We start from the raw sequence: 17496 nt of genomic DNA on the forward strand, positions 1-17496 counted from the left end.
ACCTTGCAAACTATACCTCCCTCAGTAAAAGCAGCAGAGAATATAGTCATGGCTATAGAGAATCTGATCAAAGTGGGATAGACCTTGCAAACTATACCTCCCTCAGTAAAAGCAGCAGAGAATCCTTATAGTCTATAAGGTGCCACAGGATTCTCTGCTGCTTTTACAGATCCAGACTAACACGGCTACCCCTCTGATACTATACCTCCCTCAGTGAACTATAATTTCTTTGTGACCCTAAGCAGACCAGCAACTTTTCACGTTGCCTGATGGAACCAGGGCTACTCCCCTGACCACAACTGTGTCATTTCAGCTGGAGACTGCCCTCTACCAGCCATCTGCAGGGTCCTTGGAAATTTCCCCCACAGCTGACATCACCCTTTCCCAGTCCAAATAGGGGTTATCATTCCTATATGGACCACTGGCTCAGAGCTATGGTGGGACTACAGAAAGGCAGACTGAGCCAATTACTCTAAACTCATTGACCAATGTACAGTCTGTATCCTGCATAACATCTCAATAGATCAAGCATATTCAAGGATACACCAAAAGCAATCTTTATGTCTATGCCAAAGTCCATCCCACATGGCTGCCAAAAAAATCTAAATATCATGTCTGAGTGAAGAATGTGCAGAATTCCTTGAACAGTATGAAAAATCCAGTGATTCAGAAATAGCCAACCCCCCTCCTAAACAGCCTGAAAGAAACTTGAAGAGCCCACTGGAAAAAAAGTAATCTCAAGATCTAGCAGAAAAGCTTGGATGCTCATCAAGAAGTTCAATGCAGCACAAAACCCATATTACCCAATATTAATCCTGAGTTGTAGGTATAAACTCCTGGAGTGGATAATCCTACAGAGAATTTCACCCATGACAGAACAACTTTTGAGTAATGATTAGGCAGGCTTCTGACTAAACTAAGTGTTAGCACTAACTATGTACATTTGAGAATAGGTTTCAAGAGAAGAAGAAAACTTGAAGCTGTCTTTTTTAAACCTTACAGCAATGTGTGACACCATCTAGCACACTTATCTGCTGTATAAGTTTTCAAGAGCTCTTCTTAATAGGTTGCCATGGGAACTGAGCTGATGTTCCAAGGTAGATGTTTTCAGGTGGCTCTGGGCCACAAAATCAGGACCTGGAGATTCCAGAAGAACAGATTCCAACAAGGCTGGGTGCTGTCACCAATTTTATTTAATGTATTCACCAATGACCTACTGAATACCATCTCCAGGCAGTTCATATATGCCAATGATAACTGCTTGGCCACAAGGGACCAAGATTTTCAAAACACTGAAGAGAACCTGAACAGTGATACGGCTTCGTTAGGTGAGTATTGCAAGAAATGCAGACTGAAATCAATTACATCAAAGACATGTCAACATGCTTCCACTTACATCATGCTCAGAGCTAACTTGAGGTTAACATCTTGAGTGGTCAGTTGTTGGCTCATGATTTAAAGCCAGTATATCTAGGGGTCACCCAAGATCACACACACCCATGTACAGATACTATCTCACTAAAGTAGCTGAAAATATCAAAAGCAGAAACTGTTTCCTGAACAGACTGGTAGGGTCCACCTAGGGAGTCACTGTGCAAACACTGCATAGTTCAGGGCTTGCTTTCTGCTACTCAGTTGGCAAACACTGTGCTCCACTTTGGTTAAACTCTGCCCAGACTAGATTAGTAGCCACACAGCTTAAATCATACCATAAGAATTATCATGGGCACATCTAAAGCCAACAAAACCTGTATGGTTACCAGTCCTAGCCAATATTCCTCCACTTAACATCCAGTGTCAGGATGCAGCCAATAAATTGATTATCAAGGTACAGGAAATCTCACACTTGCATCAGGGATATAGGAGATGCACCCAGTCACTTACTGCATAGCAGAAATCCTCTCCGGACAGGCTACACACTTTCCATCAGGCTAACAACATCATAGGCTCACTGCGGTGGATAGAATAGGAAACAGACTTTGCCACTACCAGGAGCTCCTATATCATAATCAAGCCAGGTGAACAGCAATGTGGCTTTGAGCTCCCATACCAGCTCTGAAGCCAACTTAATAGGTTCAGGTGTGGTGTGCACCAAGACCAACCATCCCTGGGATATCCAGGACAGCCCGCTATGCATCTGTTGCTGCACAGATGCTGAATGGCTGCTCTTGTTCTGTTGGGCTCCTGAGAGGTCTTCTCCAGCTGAATGCTGCTGATTCAGAGGTAACTGACTGGCTCAAGACCAGTTAACTGTTCTGTTTTTTTTTTAAAAAACCTTGCCTTACTTGTCTTGCCCACATGCAATTGGTTTTACACACACACACACACACACACACACACACACACACACAGTTCATGTTATCGACTTGATTAAAATAACGGTTGGGATATCTTAAATTAACATCTGACATTTTTAAAGCCATATTTGGTTAAATGATATGTCCACTGCCCTAAAATCCACGGTAACAGCAGCTTTGTTTTATTTTATGGTCAGATTACTGGAAGGCTGTGCAATTATTGTCTTGTAAGTCAAACATCAGGCACTCTGAGGTCAGATTAATTATAAGAATACTGTACTTTTTCAGTACAGTACACTTGATTTTATATAGCATTTTTCACACAAACTGTATCCCAGATCACTTTACTAAGTTAAATAGCACTACTACAGAGATAGATAATAGCAGAGTGGAATATTGAAAAGGTATAGGGCAAATGGAGAAAAATAAGTTTTCAGCAGTGATGTTAATTAAGATGAGACAGGCACAGATTCACAAAACTTGCTGAGGATGGCAGTAACTGTAAAGAAGGCTCTTGCACTAACAGTGGCCACAGTAGATGAGCAAAATTAGAAGAGTTGTAATATAAGAGAAGGTCCTTTCTGGATCATGGAGTCTTTCAATGTCTTTTATAGATAAACTTGTGTTTTAACCAATGAAACACAAAAGAGTCCTATTCTCTAACCCAATCAGAATGCAGCAGGTCTTCAGCAGTATAGAAATCAACTATCACTTGATTTCATCAAGAGTCATTACACCAACAGCCTAATTTTAAATTATATTAAGGCCCCTCAGCTGAGCAAAAAGGGCCTCAGTGTAAATGAAAATAAGGGCCAGGCTGTCTGATTCTAATTTACTTCAGTGACAAGATCATTGGGTGTAACAGAAATGTTCTTTTAATCAAACAAGAGCACAGAACTAGCATCTTCTGCTCCAAAAATAAACATCTTGGCTTTGCCTGGCATATATTTTCCATAAATGCCTGAGCATTCATGTATCAGCAGGAGACCATTATCTTGTGACAAGATTCTATTTCACTGATATTACCTCTTAAAGATACCAAGCAGAATGTGTTCCTGTCAGTCAGGTTGCTGGACAGCTGACATTTATGGATTTTTTTTTAAAAATAGCCAGTCAGAGCGAACTTATTCATAAACATATAATGTAATCATCATAATAACAGAGATTTCTGTGGCCGAGGATAAAGTAAAACAAATGCCCCTTTCCTGAACGACTCAAAATGTAGCCCTGGATTCATGATAAAGTGATCAGATGTAGCTTTATAGCGTCAACATCCATCCAATAAAATAATTCAAGCTTTATCAATCCTCTACTATGACAAAAAATAAAATCATGTTAATAGAACTTTGTGAGTGCATACTATGTGACTTTCCTGCCTTTCCTATAACACTTACTTTTGCTAAACTATTTAGTTTGGTCTTTTTCAATGACATTGTAGCCATGTTGGTCCTGTGACCGACATGGCCACAACTAAAGTTGGTCAAATAAAAAAATATTACCCATACACCTTGTCTCTTTAGTTTGGCCTTGGCATTTATATGTAGCAGGAACCCATTAACAGGCCAGAGACACATGCAACATTTCATCCACTAACCCTACAGATATTCCCTCAGAAAAAAACCAATCTAAGTCCTGGTCCCTTGAGCAAAGCCTAAGTAAAAACTCTGCCTTGTGAGAAATATTCAGGGTTAGGGAAGGTAGAGGCCTACCATCGAAGCACTAAAACTTGAGTATCCATGAATGAGTTGCAGCTTCTACAACAAGGTATGGGGGAGAAAAAAAAATCAGAGAATCATAGAAATGTAGGACTGGAAGGGACCTCAGTCGATTATCTACTCCAGTCCTCTGCACTGAGGCAGGACTAAATTTTATCTAGATCACCTCTGACAGGCATTTGTCTAACTGTTCTTAAAAACCTCCAGTGATGGAGATTCTGCCGCCTCCTTAGGTAATTTGTTCCAGTACTTAACTACCCTTACATTCAAGAAGTTTTTTTCTAACATCCAACCTAAATCTCCTTTGCTGCAATTTAAGCCCACTACTTCTTGTCTTGTCTTCAGTGGATAAGGAGAAAAAGTATCACCCTCTTCTTTATTAAGAACTTTTTAAATACTTGAAGACTGTTGCTATGTCCCCTTCAGTCTTTTCTTCTCCAGACTAAACAAATTCAATTTTTTTCAATCTTTCCTCATAGGTCATGTTTTCTAGATCTTTAATAATTTTTTGTGCTCTCCTCTGGACTTTCTCTAATTTGTCCACATATTTTCCAAAGCATGGCACCCAGAACTGGACACAGTACTCCAAATGAAGCATTACTTCTCATATCGTGCTTACAGCAGCCCTGCTAATATATCCCAGAATGATGTTTGGGTTTTTTGCAACAGTATTACACTGTTGACTCATATTCAGTTTGTGATCCACTACAACCCCTAGATCCTTTTCTGTAGTTCTCCTTCCTAGGTGGTCATTTCCCATTTTGTATTTGTGCAATTGATTATTCCTTCTTAAGTGGAATACTTTGCATTTGTCCTTATTGAATTTCATCCTCTTTATTTCGGACCATTTCTCCAGTTTGTCAAGATCATTTTGGATTCTACTCCTGTCCTCCAAAACTCTTGCAGCCTCTCCAAGCTTGGTATCATCTGCAAACTTTATAACTGTACTCTCTCTGACATTATCCAAATCATTTATGAAGATATTGAATAGAACTGGACCCACGACAGATCCCTATGGGACCCCACCCAATATGTCCTTCCAGCTTGATTGTGATCCATTGATAACTACTCTCTGAGTATAGATTTCCAACCAGTTTTGCACCCACGTTATAGTAGGTTAATCCAGGCTATATTTCCCTACTTTGCTTATGAGAGTTATGTGAAACAGAATCAAAAACTTTATTAAAGTTGAGATTATCACATCTACTGCTCCCCTGACATTAACAGGGCTTGTTACCCTGTCAAAGAAAGTTATTGGGTTGGTTTAACAATATTTCTTTTCTGCAAATCCATGCTGACTGTTACTTATCATCTTGTTATCTTCTAGGTACTTGCAAATTGATTTATTGATTTTTGCTCCATTATCATCTTTCCAGGTACCAAAATTAAGCTGACTGGTCTATAATTCTACGGACTGTCTTTATTCCCCTTTTTATAGATAGGAGCTATATTTGCCTTTTTCCAATCCTCTGGGATCTCTCTCATCCTCCATGAGTTCTCAAAGAAAATTGCTAATGGCTCAGAGATCTCCTCAGCCAGTTCCTTATGTAGTATAGGACAGTGCTTCTCAACCAGGGGTGGCGGTACCTCTGGGGGTACACAGAGGTCTTCCAGGGGGGAACATCTAGATATCTGCCTAGTTTGGGTAAACAGGCTACATAAAAAGCACTAGCAAAGTCAGTATAAACTAAAATTTCATAGATACAGTGGCTTGTTTATTCTGCTCTATATACTATACACTGAAATGTTAAGTACAATATTTATATTCCAATTGATTTATAATATGGTAAAAATGAGAAAGTAAGCAATTTTTCAGTAATAGTGTGCTGCACCACTTTTGTATTTTTATGTCTGATTTTGTAAGCAAGCAGTTTTTGAGTGAGATGAAACTTGTGGTATACAAGACAAATCAAACTCTTGGAAGGGGTACAGTAGTCTAGAAAGGTTGAGAGCCACTGATCTAGGATGTATTTCATCAGACCCTGCCAACTTGAAGATATCTAACTTGTTTAAGTAATTTTTAACTTGTTCTTTCCCTATTTTAGCCTCAGATCCTACCCCATTTACAGGTTCACTGTATTAGTCATCTGCTCTCTGCTAAGCTTTTATGATGAAAACTGAAACAAAAAAGGGCATTTAATACTTTGGCCATTTCTACATTTTCTGTTATTGTCTTTCCCTCTCATTGATAAATGGACCTACCCTGTCCTTGGTCTTCCACTTGCTTTTAATGTATTTGTAAAAAAAATTCTTGTTACCCATTATGTCCTTAGTTCATTTCATCTTGTTTTATGCCTTGACCTTTGTAATTTTGTACATGATCCACTTCTCCCCACATGAGTTTGGGATGTCAGTAGATGATGGGCCTGTGTGGGTGGCTATTTGACACCATGCGGTTTAAGGTAAAGCCCTTAGCTCTGACAGTGCCAAGGAAATCTGAAATAACAGTGAGGTAAAACTGATGGAAGATTTGTAAATGAAGTTCAGTTTAATACTTGGTTTATGCCACCATCTATAGGCCTCAGTCAAGCTTGGGACCCCACTGTGCTAAGTCTGCAGACTTTACCCACACAAGAAAGTGGAATCAATTTAACTAAATCATCTTAGAAACCAGTTTACTTACATTGGCATAACTTGATTCCTTACCAATTTAATTGCCATAAGGCATTATTGAACTGAAATAAGAATGTCCACACAAGAGAGCTGTGCCAATTTAATTAAACTGGTTTCTAAAATAATGAGCAGGAGACAAACAGAAAAAAAGGTCGGTGAAATGACTTGCCCAAGGTCACCCAGCAGGTCAGTGGTAAAGCTGGGAACAGATCCCATGTCTCTTGACTCCCCCACTAGGGCCATATCCACTAGACCACACTAAGTCCAAAAATTGTCATCAATTTGTTTAATACATTTTCATGTCCCTGAAATTTTGCTAAATGTGAAGTTTGGAGTTCCCTCCCACACATATATTGGAATCTGAAATACACTTCTGGTGCAGATTTTTACATGCTGGATTTTGCACATGCAAGCTTTTATGTGGAAATGCTTTTCAACCATCTTTGGAAAATGTGGATTGTGAATGAGTAACAGACAAAAAATACACAAATTAAAATGCTATATATACTCAGACTGATACAGAGACAAACAAGGGCAAAAATCCTGAAAAATGAGCAAGAAACTTTCAGCAGATCCTTGTTCAGTAAGAAAGATTCAACAAGGATGAGTGGATTAAACTAGTATTTCTCTGAGCAAAGCCTGAGATGACACAGCCAAAATGGAAGGGTATAAAAATGGAGGGCAGTTGCCTTAAAGACAAGGACACTATTCTGGATGGTAAAGAATAAAGTTTCCAGCAAGTGTATTAATGATAGAGGCACAGTGGCCTAAACTATTACATTGCTGTTAATTAAAGGAAGTTCAGAATGTCTGGAGTAATGGCCCAAGAAAGAATGCACGCAGGTAGTATGCTGGGTAAACATGAAAAAGGTAATATGAATTGTGAAACAAAATCAATGAATTTGGATGGATTGTTCTTTTTACTATCCTGTAAGGGGAAAAAAAAAACAACAACCATAACTGCAGTTTATCCTTCAACAGAGGAATATAGTCCAAATGACTTCTGCTACCCTCCCTAACTACGTGGGATAGGATCATTTTTGCCCTTTCCCCTCCCCTTTGTCAGCTTTTGGTCTTTTTCTATTGTAAATTCTTCAGTAGCCCCATTCCCTCTCTCAGCCCTGCTCCTCCCAAGGCTCACCTGCAAACCACATCTCCTCCCATGCCAACTGCCACACTCACTGACCTTCCTGTCCACAACCAGTAGCCCAGCCCTCTCTTATTATCATCACCTACCACTCTCTCCAGGTTAGCACCCTCTGTTTTCTGCATGTCTCCTCATGTCCCACTCATCTCCCTGTACTAGCCCATGAACTCCCCTTTTTAAAAAAAGTAAAGACATTTCCAACATAGAAGCTTGACTGATATAGAGTTAAGGTTGGTCGAAAGTTTTTACTATGAATGCAATCACTAAATCTCAAGAAAATCATAAAATAGGAAAATTTTATTTAGTTGATATGATGTGAATGGAGGTTTGTTGCATGTTAATGTCTTAACTGGGGATTTCCTTGATTTTCAGAGATTGCATTGACAGGAAATGCATTTGAACATCCTTAAATCTAAATTAACAAAGTTTTGGTAAGGGTGAAAGGTGATACATAAAACAAAATCAGATTGATATATACTTGTACGTTGTAGCACTTTCTCCCAATCCAAGTCTCTCTTGTCTATTTAGATATGATAAGCTCTTCAGAGCAGACACTCTTATTCGGTGATATTGTGATGCCTAGCCCAATGGGGCCCCATTCTTGGTTGGGGCCTGTTAGTGGTATTGGGATACAAATACTAAATAATAATAATATGCACACACAAACACCTATCTGTGCATATATTAATAAAATAGATTTCTAAAGCAAAGTATCTAATGAACAGATATATAAGAACATTTTAAATAGTATACTGCGTAATTATTCAAATACACATATGCTTACCAGCAAGGCCTCCATTCGAGTACACATTTTGTGTCTCTTTTGGAATGGTTCTCTTTGGTCTTGGTTTTTCTGTTTAGTTTCTCTTATAGGCCTCAGTGTCATTTCTCTCTAGGTCCCTGTCTTATCTTGTTCTTTTGCTAATCACTTATATTCTCTTGTTAGCCTTTTTATTCTCTTTTGTTGTGAAACTCCCTCATTTTGTGGTTCAGTCTCTCATCTCTGGATTACCTTGCATAGCTCAGAACAGAATGCCCATACAGCTCAAAACAGAGCTCATCTACTTGTAGCTTCCTGTTGCTAGGTAACCTCCTCCACCCCATTCTCATGTGCGGCCTGGTTGCCTAGCACCTCCTATTGGTGTAGGCACAATTGTCAGAGAGAAGATTATTTCAGATAGGATGAAATTCACTCCTAGACAGAGGCCTCCATAAAGCCTATGTATCACTTAAGTCCAGGGCCAGCTCCAGGCACCAGCTGAGCAAGCAGGTGATTGGGGCAGCAAAGGGGAAGGGGCGGCACATCGGGCTCTTCCCTCTGAGAGGGACCGAGGGACTCGCCGCCGAAAGACCTGCCGCCAAATTGCTGCCAAAGAAGAAAGCGGCGTGGTGGAGCTGCCGTCGATCACGACTTTTTTTTACCTCTCCAACACTTGGGGCGGCAAAAACCCTGGAGCCGGCCCTGCTTAAGTCCTACTTATATAGTTACGTTGGCCCTATGGGCCCTACACAGGGGATGGAATTTAGGTAGGTGGAATTTATTACTGAGTACCGCATCTTTCAAAAGACTCAAGGTTTTTTACAGAGTTAAACAGTGATGCATATAAAAGCATATGGGTGACATCCCACTTTCAACACTGTCACTTCTATAACTGGATGCAATAGCAATAATCACAGGGAACCGAATACTACAGTAGAGTTTTAAATACCCAAAGTGAAGACTAACCTTATCCAACTGAAATTACAAGGGAATTTAAGTAGGCAAGTAGACATCTCATTTATATTAGGCAAGGGCACCAGGTGGCAGTTGGGGATAACTGAATTTTGCTTTTCCTTTTTATAACCTCAAAATTGCAAATTTATATTCCTATTTATATTCCTAATTTTATATTATATATACATACTAAGAACATTACTTAGGTCAAGCATTCTGAAGTTAGGAAATGCCATATTTAACCATACACCTCTAAATCCCCTCACTCTGAAATGAGGGCCCGTGAACCTCAGCGTGAAGGACAACACACCTTGAAATGAGGGATACAATGATGGACACTACCATATTACAAACCTAGGCTCTGATCTTGCAAGGCATGCTGACCCCTGTGTCCATGCAGAGCTCCAGTAGATCAGCTGGCAGGACTGAGGTCTCAGTGCTGTGATGAAGTCACTGCTGTTCTGGGCATCTGAATGTCCAGATGTCTGTCTCCAACTCTTCATCCTAGGATATCACTGCATCCCCCCACCAACTCCTACACCCTCTTCACGGCAATCAGACCCATGGTAGGTTCAGCCCCTTTGTCCTTAGAGGAGGAGGAGACCCCTCCCTATTACCTTGCAAAATCCAGGGTACACACCTTCTCATGTGGCTGAGCTCCAGATACTGTGCACATGCTGCCCCTTCCAGGCTGCGGGGCTGAGACATGAGGCTGTGGAACCATCTCCACCAGCATAGACTGTGCCATAGTTTCATGAGCCCTTCATTTTCTGTCTTCTGACTCCTAGCCATCCCCTTCAGTGCCACCTCCCTATTTACATTGCCGCACTCCATCTATCACCCATGCTGTATTAGTGACATCGGAATACCATGTGTCCTGATCTGCACTAAGATTATTTATTTCGGTAATAATATAAGAATGGCCATACTGAGTCAGACCAATGGTTCACCTAGCCCATTAGCCCATTTTCTGACAGTGATCAGTGCCAGATCCTCCAGAGGGAATGAATAATCATCAAGTGATCTGTCCCATCATCCAGTTCCAGCTTCTGGTCAGAGGTTTAGGGATACCCAGAGCACGGGGCTGTGTCTTGGTCCATCTTGGTTAATAGCTTGGTTAATAGATATCCTCCATGAACTTATCTAATTCTGTTTTGGACCCTGTTATACCTTTGGCCTTAGCATCCCCTGGCAATGAGTTCCACAGGTTGACTGTGTGACGAAGTACTTCCTTACACTAGTTTTAAATCTGCTGCCTATTAATTTCATTGTGAGATCCTTGGTTCTTGTGTTACATGAAGGGGATAAATAACAGTTCCCTATTCACTTTCTCTACGCCATTCTTGATTTTACAGACCTTTATCATATCATAATGATTGAGGTGGAGGGTATTTCCTGAAGATTAATGACTGGTTGGGAGCAAGTGACATATGAGGAACATTAACTCCAGCCAATCATTAAATCCCCAGGAAATGGCCTGAACTGTAATGGTTATTGCTATTACAAACTGAAAGTGGAAACAAAAAAAAGCATATGGATTTTCTTCTGCATTATGTAGCCATAATTGGCATGTACAAGCCTTTACTAGAGGACTAAAGCCCTGTATAGTAGCCAATCAGCTCATTTGACTATTTCTTGATCTTATGTTATAATTTTCTGTTTTGAAGGAATGGAGAACATTATAAAAACATTTCTACAACTGTAGCAGTGAGAAGACATCTGAGAATAAAAATCCCATCCCCAGCTTTACAAAATGTCTCCACTCCCCTTCAACAGCAGTTTCTCTGTTATTTCTACTATTGCTAACACCCTAAATCAAAATAACTCCACACTTTTGGACCTTTCACATCACCAATTTCCATGGGTAGCTACTTTTGTTATTGCCGATGACTGACATAACAGGTTTGGCAAAAAAAAAATAGGACCAGGTACACATACATGTGGATGGGGAGGGGAAGGGCCTAATCTTCGTTTGAAGCAGATTCCAAGACAACAATTACACCATAACCATGACGCAGCTAGTTGAATGTGTAATTTATTGACGTAAATGAAAGAAGGGGGGTAAAGGGAAAAAAGCTTAAAGGTAGCTAATTATGTCAACTTACTGCCAGCACTTTTACTGAAGTCTTTGCAATGTATAGCTTTCCTCCCTAGTGGATTTCACTGCAAAATGTGATTCTCCATCAATCTTTCGTGTGGATACCACATTGATAAGCTTTTAACAATCTCTTAGGTGACTTCTTCAGAGTCAGTTTATTCTCTGTGAAGGCTAACACCATTTCAAATAGTCACCATGCAATGCTCTGTATCCTTATTCCTCACAACACATGGCACGTGAACTTCAAGTTAAAATTACAGGCAGAACAATACTTAGGGATATTTTCTTAAAAGGTTTAATGCTCACTTGGAAGATTCTAGAACTCTGTGGAGAGCAGATGCTGCAAATATTAGAAAATTATGAAAGCAATGAGAGATGTATCTGTATTTTCTTAATTAGTACACTTCTGCTGCAATTCCCAGTTATATCACTGGCAATTGTGCACATAATTCTTACCACATGGGCAGTGATGTGGTGCCAAAATTTTAACAAGAAGCTCACTCAATTTTTTTCCATCAGTCAACAATATGTGATATTTGTGAGTAAAATATTTTGCCTTCCACTACATCTTCCCTACAAAAAAAAAGTCCATTGATCCTGTATTCTTTGATTTCTTTTAAATAGCCAATAAATAAATACAAATAAAAAAATCAAATGCTTTCTCCCCTCAAAGCCATTGATTTTCTACTCTTCATCCACTAAAAATTATTCAATACTTTCTCCCTCATCCTCCACCCTTAGCCAGAACTCTTGACCCACCATGCTCTCATTCCTCAAGTGGGTACCCTATCTGGCAATTTTTTCCTCACAGGACCAGTGATAGTGGCAAGCATATCAGTCATCTGGCTGTGTGGTGGTTGGTAGGGGTGGGAATGGGTCCATTCTCGTCATGTGGTTTGATGGCTGGATTGGTTGTTCAGATAGGTGGGTCTCCCCTGATTGCTGGAGGTCTGTCCTAGATGGTGTGTAAGGAGCAGCTCGTATAGGGGATTTGGCTGTATCAGGTCTAACCCCTCCCAAACTCTTGGCTGGGCCCGGAAACACAGCTTCTAGCAGGAACTTCTACTAAGTGGAGCTGCTAGCAGGGTGGTGTATGTAGTGCATCCCCAATACACTACTGGAGGTAGTGCTGAGGGACACTGGAAAGGAGTTCCCCTTATAACAGCTGCTGTAGCAACAGCAAGTGCATCCTTGGGCTGACAGTTGCCTGGCTGTGTTACCAGCAGCTTCAGTTCCAGCCTCAGAAAAGGCATTTTAACAAGCAGAGCTGGTCCTAGCATTTTTAAATGGGTCTGAAAAGCAATTTTTTTCTCCTTTTTCCTCCCCCAAATATAACCTGAAACTACCACAGCATCATTGGTACATAGCTGGCTGACAAACATAAAAAGCGTGTATGCATGTGCCAGGGGACGTTTAGGTCCATCCCAGCCTCCTGCTGCAGAAATGAAACCCAGCTACTTGTTCCTTTCAACATTAGTGCCTGGTTTACATTTTGAGGCCACCAGAGACACTACTTCTTTCTTCCACCACACAGCCATGGTTGTGATCAGGAAGGCAGTCAAGCTGGAACCCCCTCACTTTAAAAGGGAGGGGATGCCTGCAAGGTGCTCTCTCTGTGGGCTGTTGGCTTTGGAACTTGCTTGGCCTTACTCACAGGCTGGATTTGTTAACCTTCTACACACATGGCAAAACCTATCTTTTACCTTGAGTATCTTGGAAGATGCTAGCTAAGAGTGCAGTAGCGTGGAGGGAGGACTATTGTCCTTGTAATTTCTAATATAGTGTTGTCAACTCACAATGTATTTGAGAGTTCAGCTGGGGCTGTATAGCATATAGGGGCTGTAAAGGAGTTTCATATACACGGGGCATGTGGGAGGGTACATATCACAGACAGGTAGAAAGACAGGCATTCAATAGCTGCAGAGCTGTCTAGCTGGGGTACACTCCATAATCCAAATGGCACAAAGCCACCTTTGACCAGGGGTGGCTCCAGGCCCCAACACGCCAAGCATGTGCTTGGGGCGGCAAGCTGCAGGGGGCGCTCTGCCGGTGCCACGAGGTTGGCAGGCAGGCTGCCTCCAGCGACTTGCCTACGGAGGGTCCACTGGTCCGCGGCTTCGGCGAACCTCCTGCAGGCAAAGCGCCAGAGGCAGCCTGCCTGCCGTGCTTGGGGCGGCAAAATCTCTAGAGCCGCCCCTGCCTTTGACCGTTGTGTCCACTTGTGCCAGCCAGTCAGTACAACACAGAATTTAGCCACTTGAGTCTAAGATGCAGTAAATCATTAGAAACAAAATAAATGTGCAAAGGTGCACGTGTGCTATTTTTGAGTATAAAAATTGTTGCCATGTTCCGCTAGATAATCACTGCACACCAGTTTCTGGCTCATCACATTGTCAAGAGTTTTGGGACAGTGACCATGAAAGGCACTACATAAAATCAAATTCTAATTTATTATGGTCTATCAAAATGTTTTTGTGCTTTGTAAGTTAAATGAGTGCTATGGAGAGACATAAGCATACTTGGCTCTGTGACAAGCCATATTTATTATTCAGGAATGCAGCTATTATACAATTCTGTATGTGCAGGTTTTCTTGTACACCACAGTCTTAACAGAAATGGGATATTCCACAGGGTGAAATTAGGACTCATTTTTCCAAAGTGGGGGTGAGAATATTCAAGTAAAACTTTCACTAAAGCTAAAACGAACAATGCTAATTAAAAATGTGCTCTTTATCCCCACTCCTGTGAAAGGAAGTACAGCTAATCAGCAAAACAACTCATATTAAAACAAGAAGAAAAAAGTATGAATTTAATGTATGTGAAAGATGCCAGGTTGTTAGTTCTGGAAGTGAAAAGCCACTGATTTATCCAGAGAACATGTACAGTAAGTGTAGTGGGAGTGAAATCTACCCCACACTTCAGGCCGACTACTTCTTAGGGTATGTCTACGCAGCAATTAAAAGCCAATGGCTGCCCCATGCTAGCTGATTTAGGTTTGCAGGGATCTTGTGAGGTAGGGGGGCCGCAGGCCTGAGGCAGCTGCCCAACCCTGAATGTCTATACTGCAATTAAACAGCTCCTTAGCTCAAGCCTCAGTCAGGTGGCTCCGGTCAGCTGCAGTTTAATTGCAATGTTGAAATACCCTTAGAGTGAGAGGTTAGTCCATTCTTCATCCCCATTCAGTCCTTAGACACTGCCAGTAATGGTGCCAACTAATGCCAATTGTAAAGGTGGTTTTTGTGACAAATATTCCCAGACTCAAAGGGGACAATGGAGAATCTTTAAAAGCTAAGTAATGATGCTAAAAATATCCTATTTCTATACAACTTGGGGTGTCTTTGCAGTATGTAGAGATTCTTCTAGGGTGCTGCTCTCTGACTTGCTGCCAGCTGGAGATGTATCTCTAATTCTATGACTAAAGTGCTTAAGATTCCCCCTCACTCTTTATTGAAATGCAGGAGTTTATTACCCAGGGGCTATACCCTATCCTCTGACTTCTCTCAGAAATGGAAATTAGTTCCAATTAGAAAGGCTGCCGCCACAAGACTCAGGGGCTTGCAGGTCCTCAGTCTCCTTTGGCCTTTGCATTGCACTACATATGCAGCTAAAGATTATTTAAATTAGTATATTTGGGATATGGTGGGCATTCAGAACAGTTCTAGTGTGTTTGATCTTAAGCAGAGTTAGCTGAATGGGTCTACAAAGTGAAGATACAGACAAAGTATAAGTGCAAATGGCACTGATATTAATAAATATTTATTTTCTGCCTTCCTATCTGCTCTGACCTAAGCAAGAATTTTTTTATCCCTAACTTTAGTATTTGCTACATTTTTAGTTCATTACTTGGTTTTCATTTTCTAAAACCATTCACTTCCATTGATGCCAGTGGGAGTTTTGTCCGAGTATGATAGAATTAAAAACTGAGTAAAGACCTCAGGATTATCCTGGCATTGCGGGGGCCTTGGGCACTGGGGCACGTCAGTCCCTCCTATTCTCTGCCTATGGTGCATAATAGTCTAATCTCCTAGAGGTTGTAATGCTTTGGTCTAATTTCAGTTGTTGGGTTTAGTGTGCAGGTGCAGGGGGGTGTTGGTAGCCTGTGATATACAGGAGATCAGACTAGATGATTGAGTGGTCCCTTCTGGCCTAAAACTCTTGACTATGATTTTGCCTGAAATGCATGTACCAGCAGTTCTCTGAGAAGGCCTGTTAGGCCCAAACAGCAGCATTGACACAGCAGGCAGGGAGCTGCAGTTTTCTGAAATGCACAGACATAAGGAAAACTTGAGAGCAAAGTAACTGCTGAGGACTTCTGTTACACAGACTAATTAGAACAGTCTTCATGTCTTGCTCTAGCTTGGCTTGGTTCCCCTATTACCAGCAAAACAACTGCATAGCAACCCAAATTTTCCCACAACATGCCTCACAAAGGCATTGTGTGTCCAGAGAAAATACAGCAGCTAATATTCTCTCTCTCTCGTTTGGCCTCTTGTTTGGGAACTAATGTTAAATCCTCATTGCATATATAAGCTTCTAAGTGCAGTGCAGTAGCTGCGATGGCAAAGGGGACAGATAAACAGACATACCAAGAATGCCTGCTATGAACAGCACAGAAACCACGTGCGTTCTGAACAGGTTATCCGAGTGTCAGATGGAGGACTTGCTTGCTTTTCCCCTCCACCCCATTTCCTCTTGCACAGGCAGGAAACCATGACCATTAGCAAAAAGGTACAAATATCCGTTATATTGAATGACTTGTTTTATGAACATTAAGAGCGGGCTCCAGCTTGCACTCCAGTAGTATATAAAGAGGTCAACAAGAAATATAAATATCTGTCACTTTTAAAACATTCTGGCTTGGATCACCTGAAATTGCTTTTTTGTTACTGCCTTTAAGGAACACTTACAATTGTACAGTAGAATTTCTAATGGCAAAAGGCTCAATTTACTTATCAGAAATCCCAGCTGCAGTAATATCTGGCAGCTGAATATTTAAGCTACTTTCCTCAGTTTCAGCATCGTAAATTAAAGAGTCTCCTGGAACCTTATACAGCTGCTCATGAGCAACATGCTGAGAAGACTATAATGCTTCTGAAATTAGCTTGTGTATTTGTCTGACTCTCGAGTCCCTTCCCCCTCCAAACCATACTGCAGTTTGAAGAGCACTCTATCTAAACTGTAATAAGCACCATTAATTAAGAGAACATTCTTAATCAAATACACAGAAATTAAGACAGCAAACTTACTTGTTTTCTGCATAACTTCCTCCGAAGCATTCTCTATTCAAATTATTGTAACAGGAAATTGTGGTGGTCATGGGTAAGCTTAGAGAATGTAGCACAAACCACCCATTGCAATTTGCAGAGGGAGTCAACGTTGGAGTGTTAAGTCACAGTCTGACTGTCACCCTCCTGGTTGCACTTTACATGCAAATCTAAAACTGACACAATGCAGAGAAAAGTTACTTGTTCTGAGACTTGTATGAAACCTGTCTGTGCAAAGCCTGTACTGCTCATGACAGCTATCTACTCAGGATAACGATATTCATCTTTAAGAATCTTTGAGATCCACATCATAGATACGCTTTTATTTATTATCCATTTTAATGGAAAATGTCCACATTCATGGTAGCAGCTATCTTCAGGGTTTTAAAGGCATTACTAGCCTTTTACTATTTGCTGTTTATAAAGCTGAAGCTGAAGCTCTGTCGCCAGAAGAGCGTCCCCCACCAACAAAGTACTGTCCAGACTGTCATTTTACGGCATTAAAACTTTTGTTGTTCTGGGAGGAGGGGGTGTCATTTTCACACCCTGAGCAACAAAAGTTTTAATGACAAAGTGCAGTGTAGATGTAGCCTTCATAAGAACAGAGGTGATTACTAGATGATTTCAGTGGAATGCAAGTTCCCCCAA

Source organism: Chelonoidis abingdonii, chromosome 3 (genome assembly GCF_003597395.2).
Source record: "Chelonoidis abingdonii isolate Lonesome George chromosome 3, CheloAbing_2.0, whole genome shotgun sequence".
In the NCBI taxonomy this organism is placed as follows: domain Eukaryota; kingdom Metazoa; phylum Chordata; order Testudines; family Testudinidae; genus Chelonoidis; species Chelonoidis abingdonii.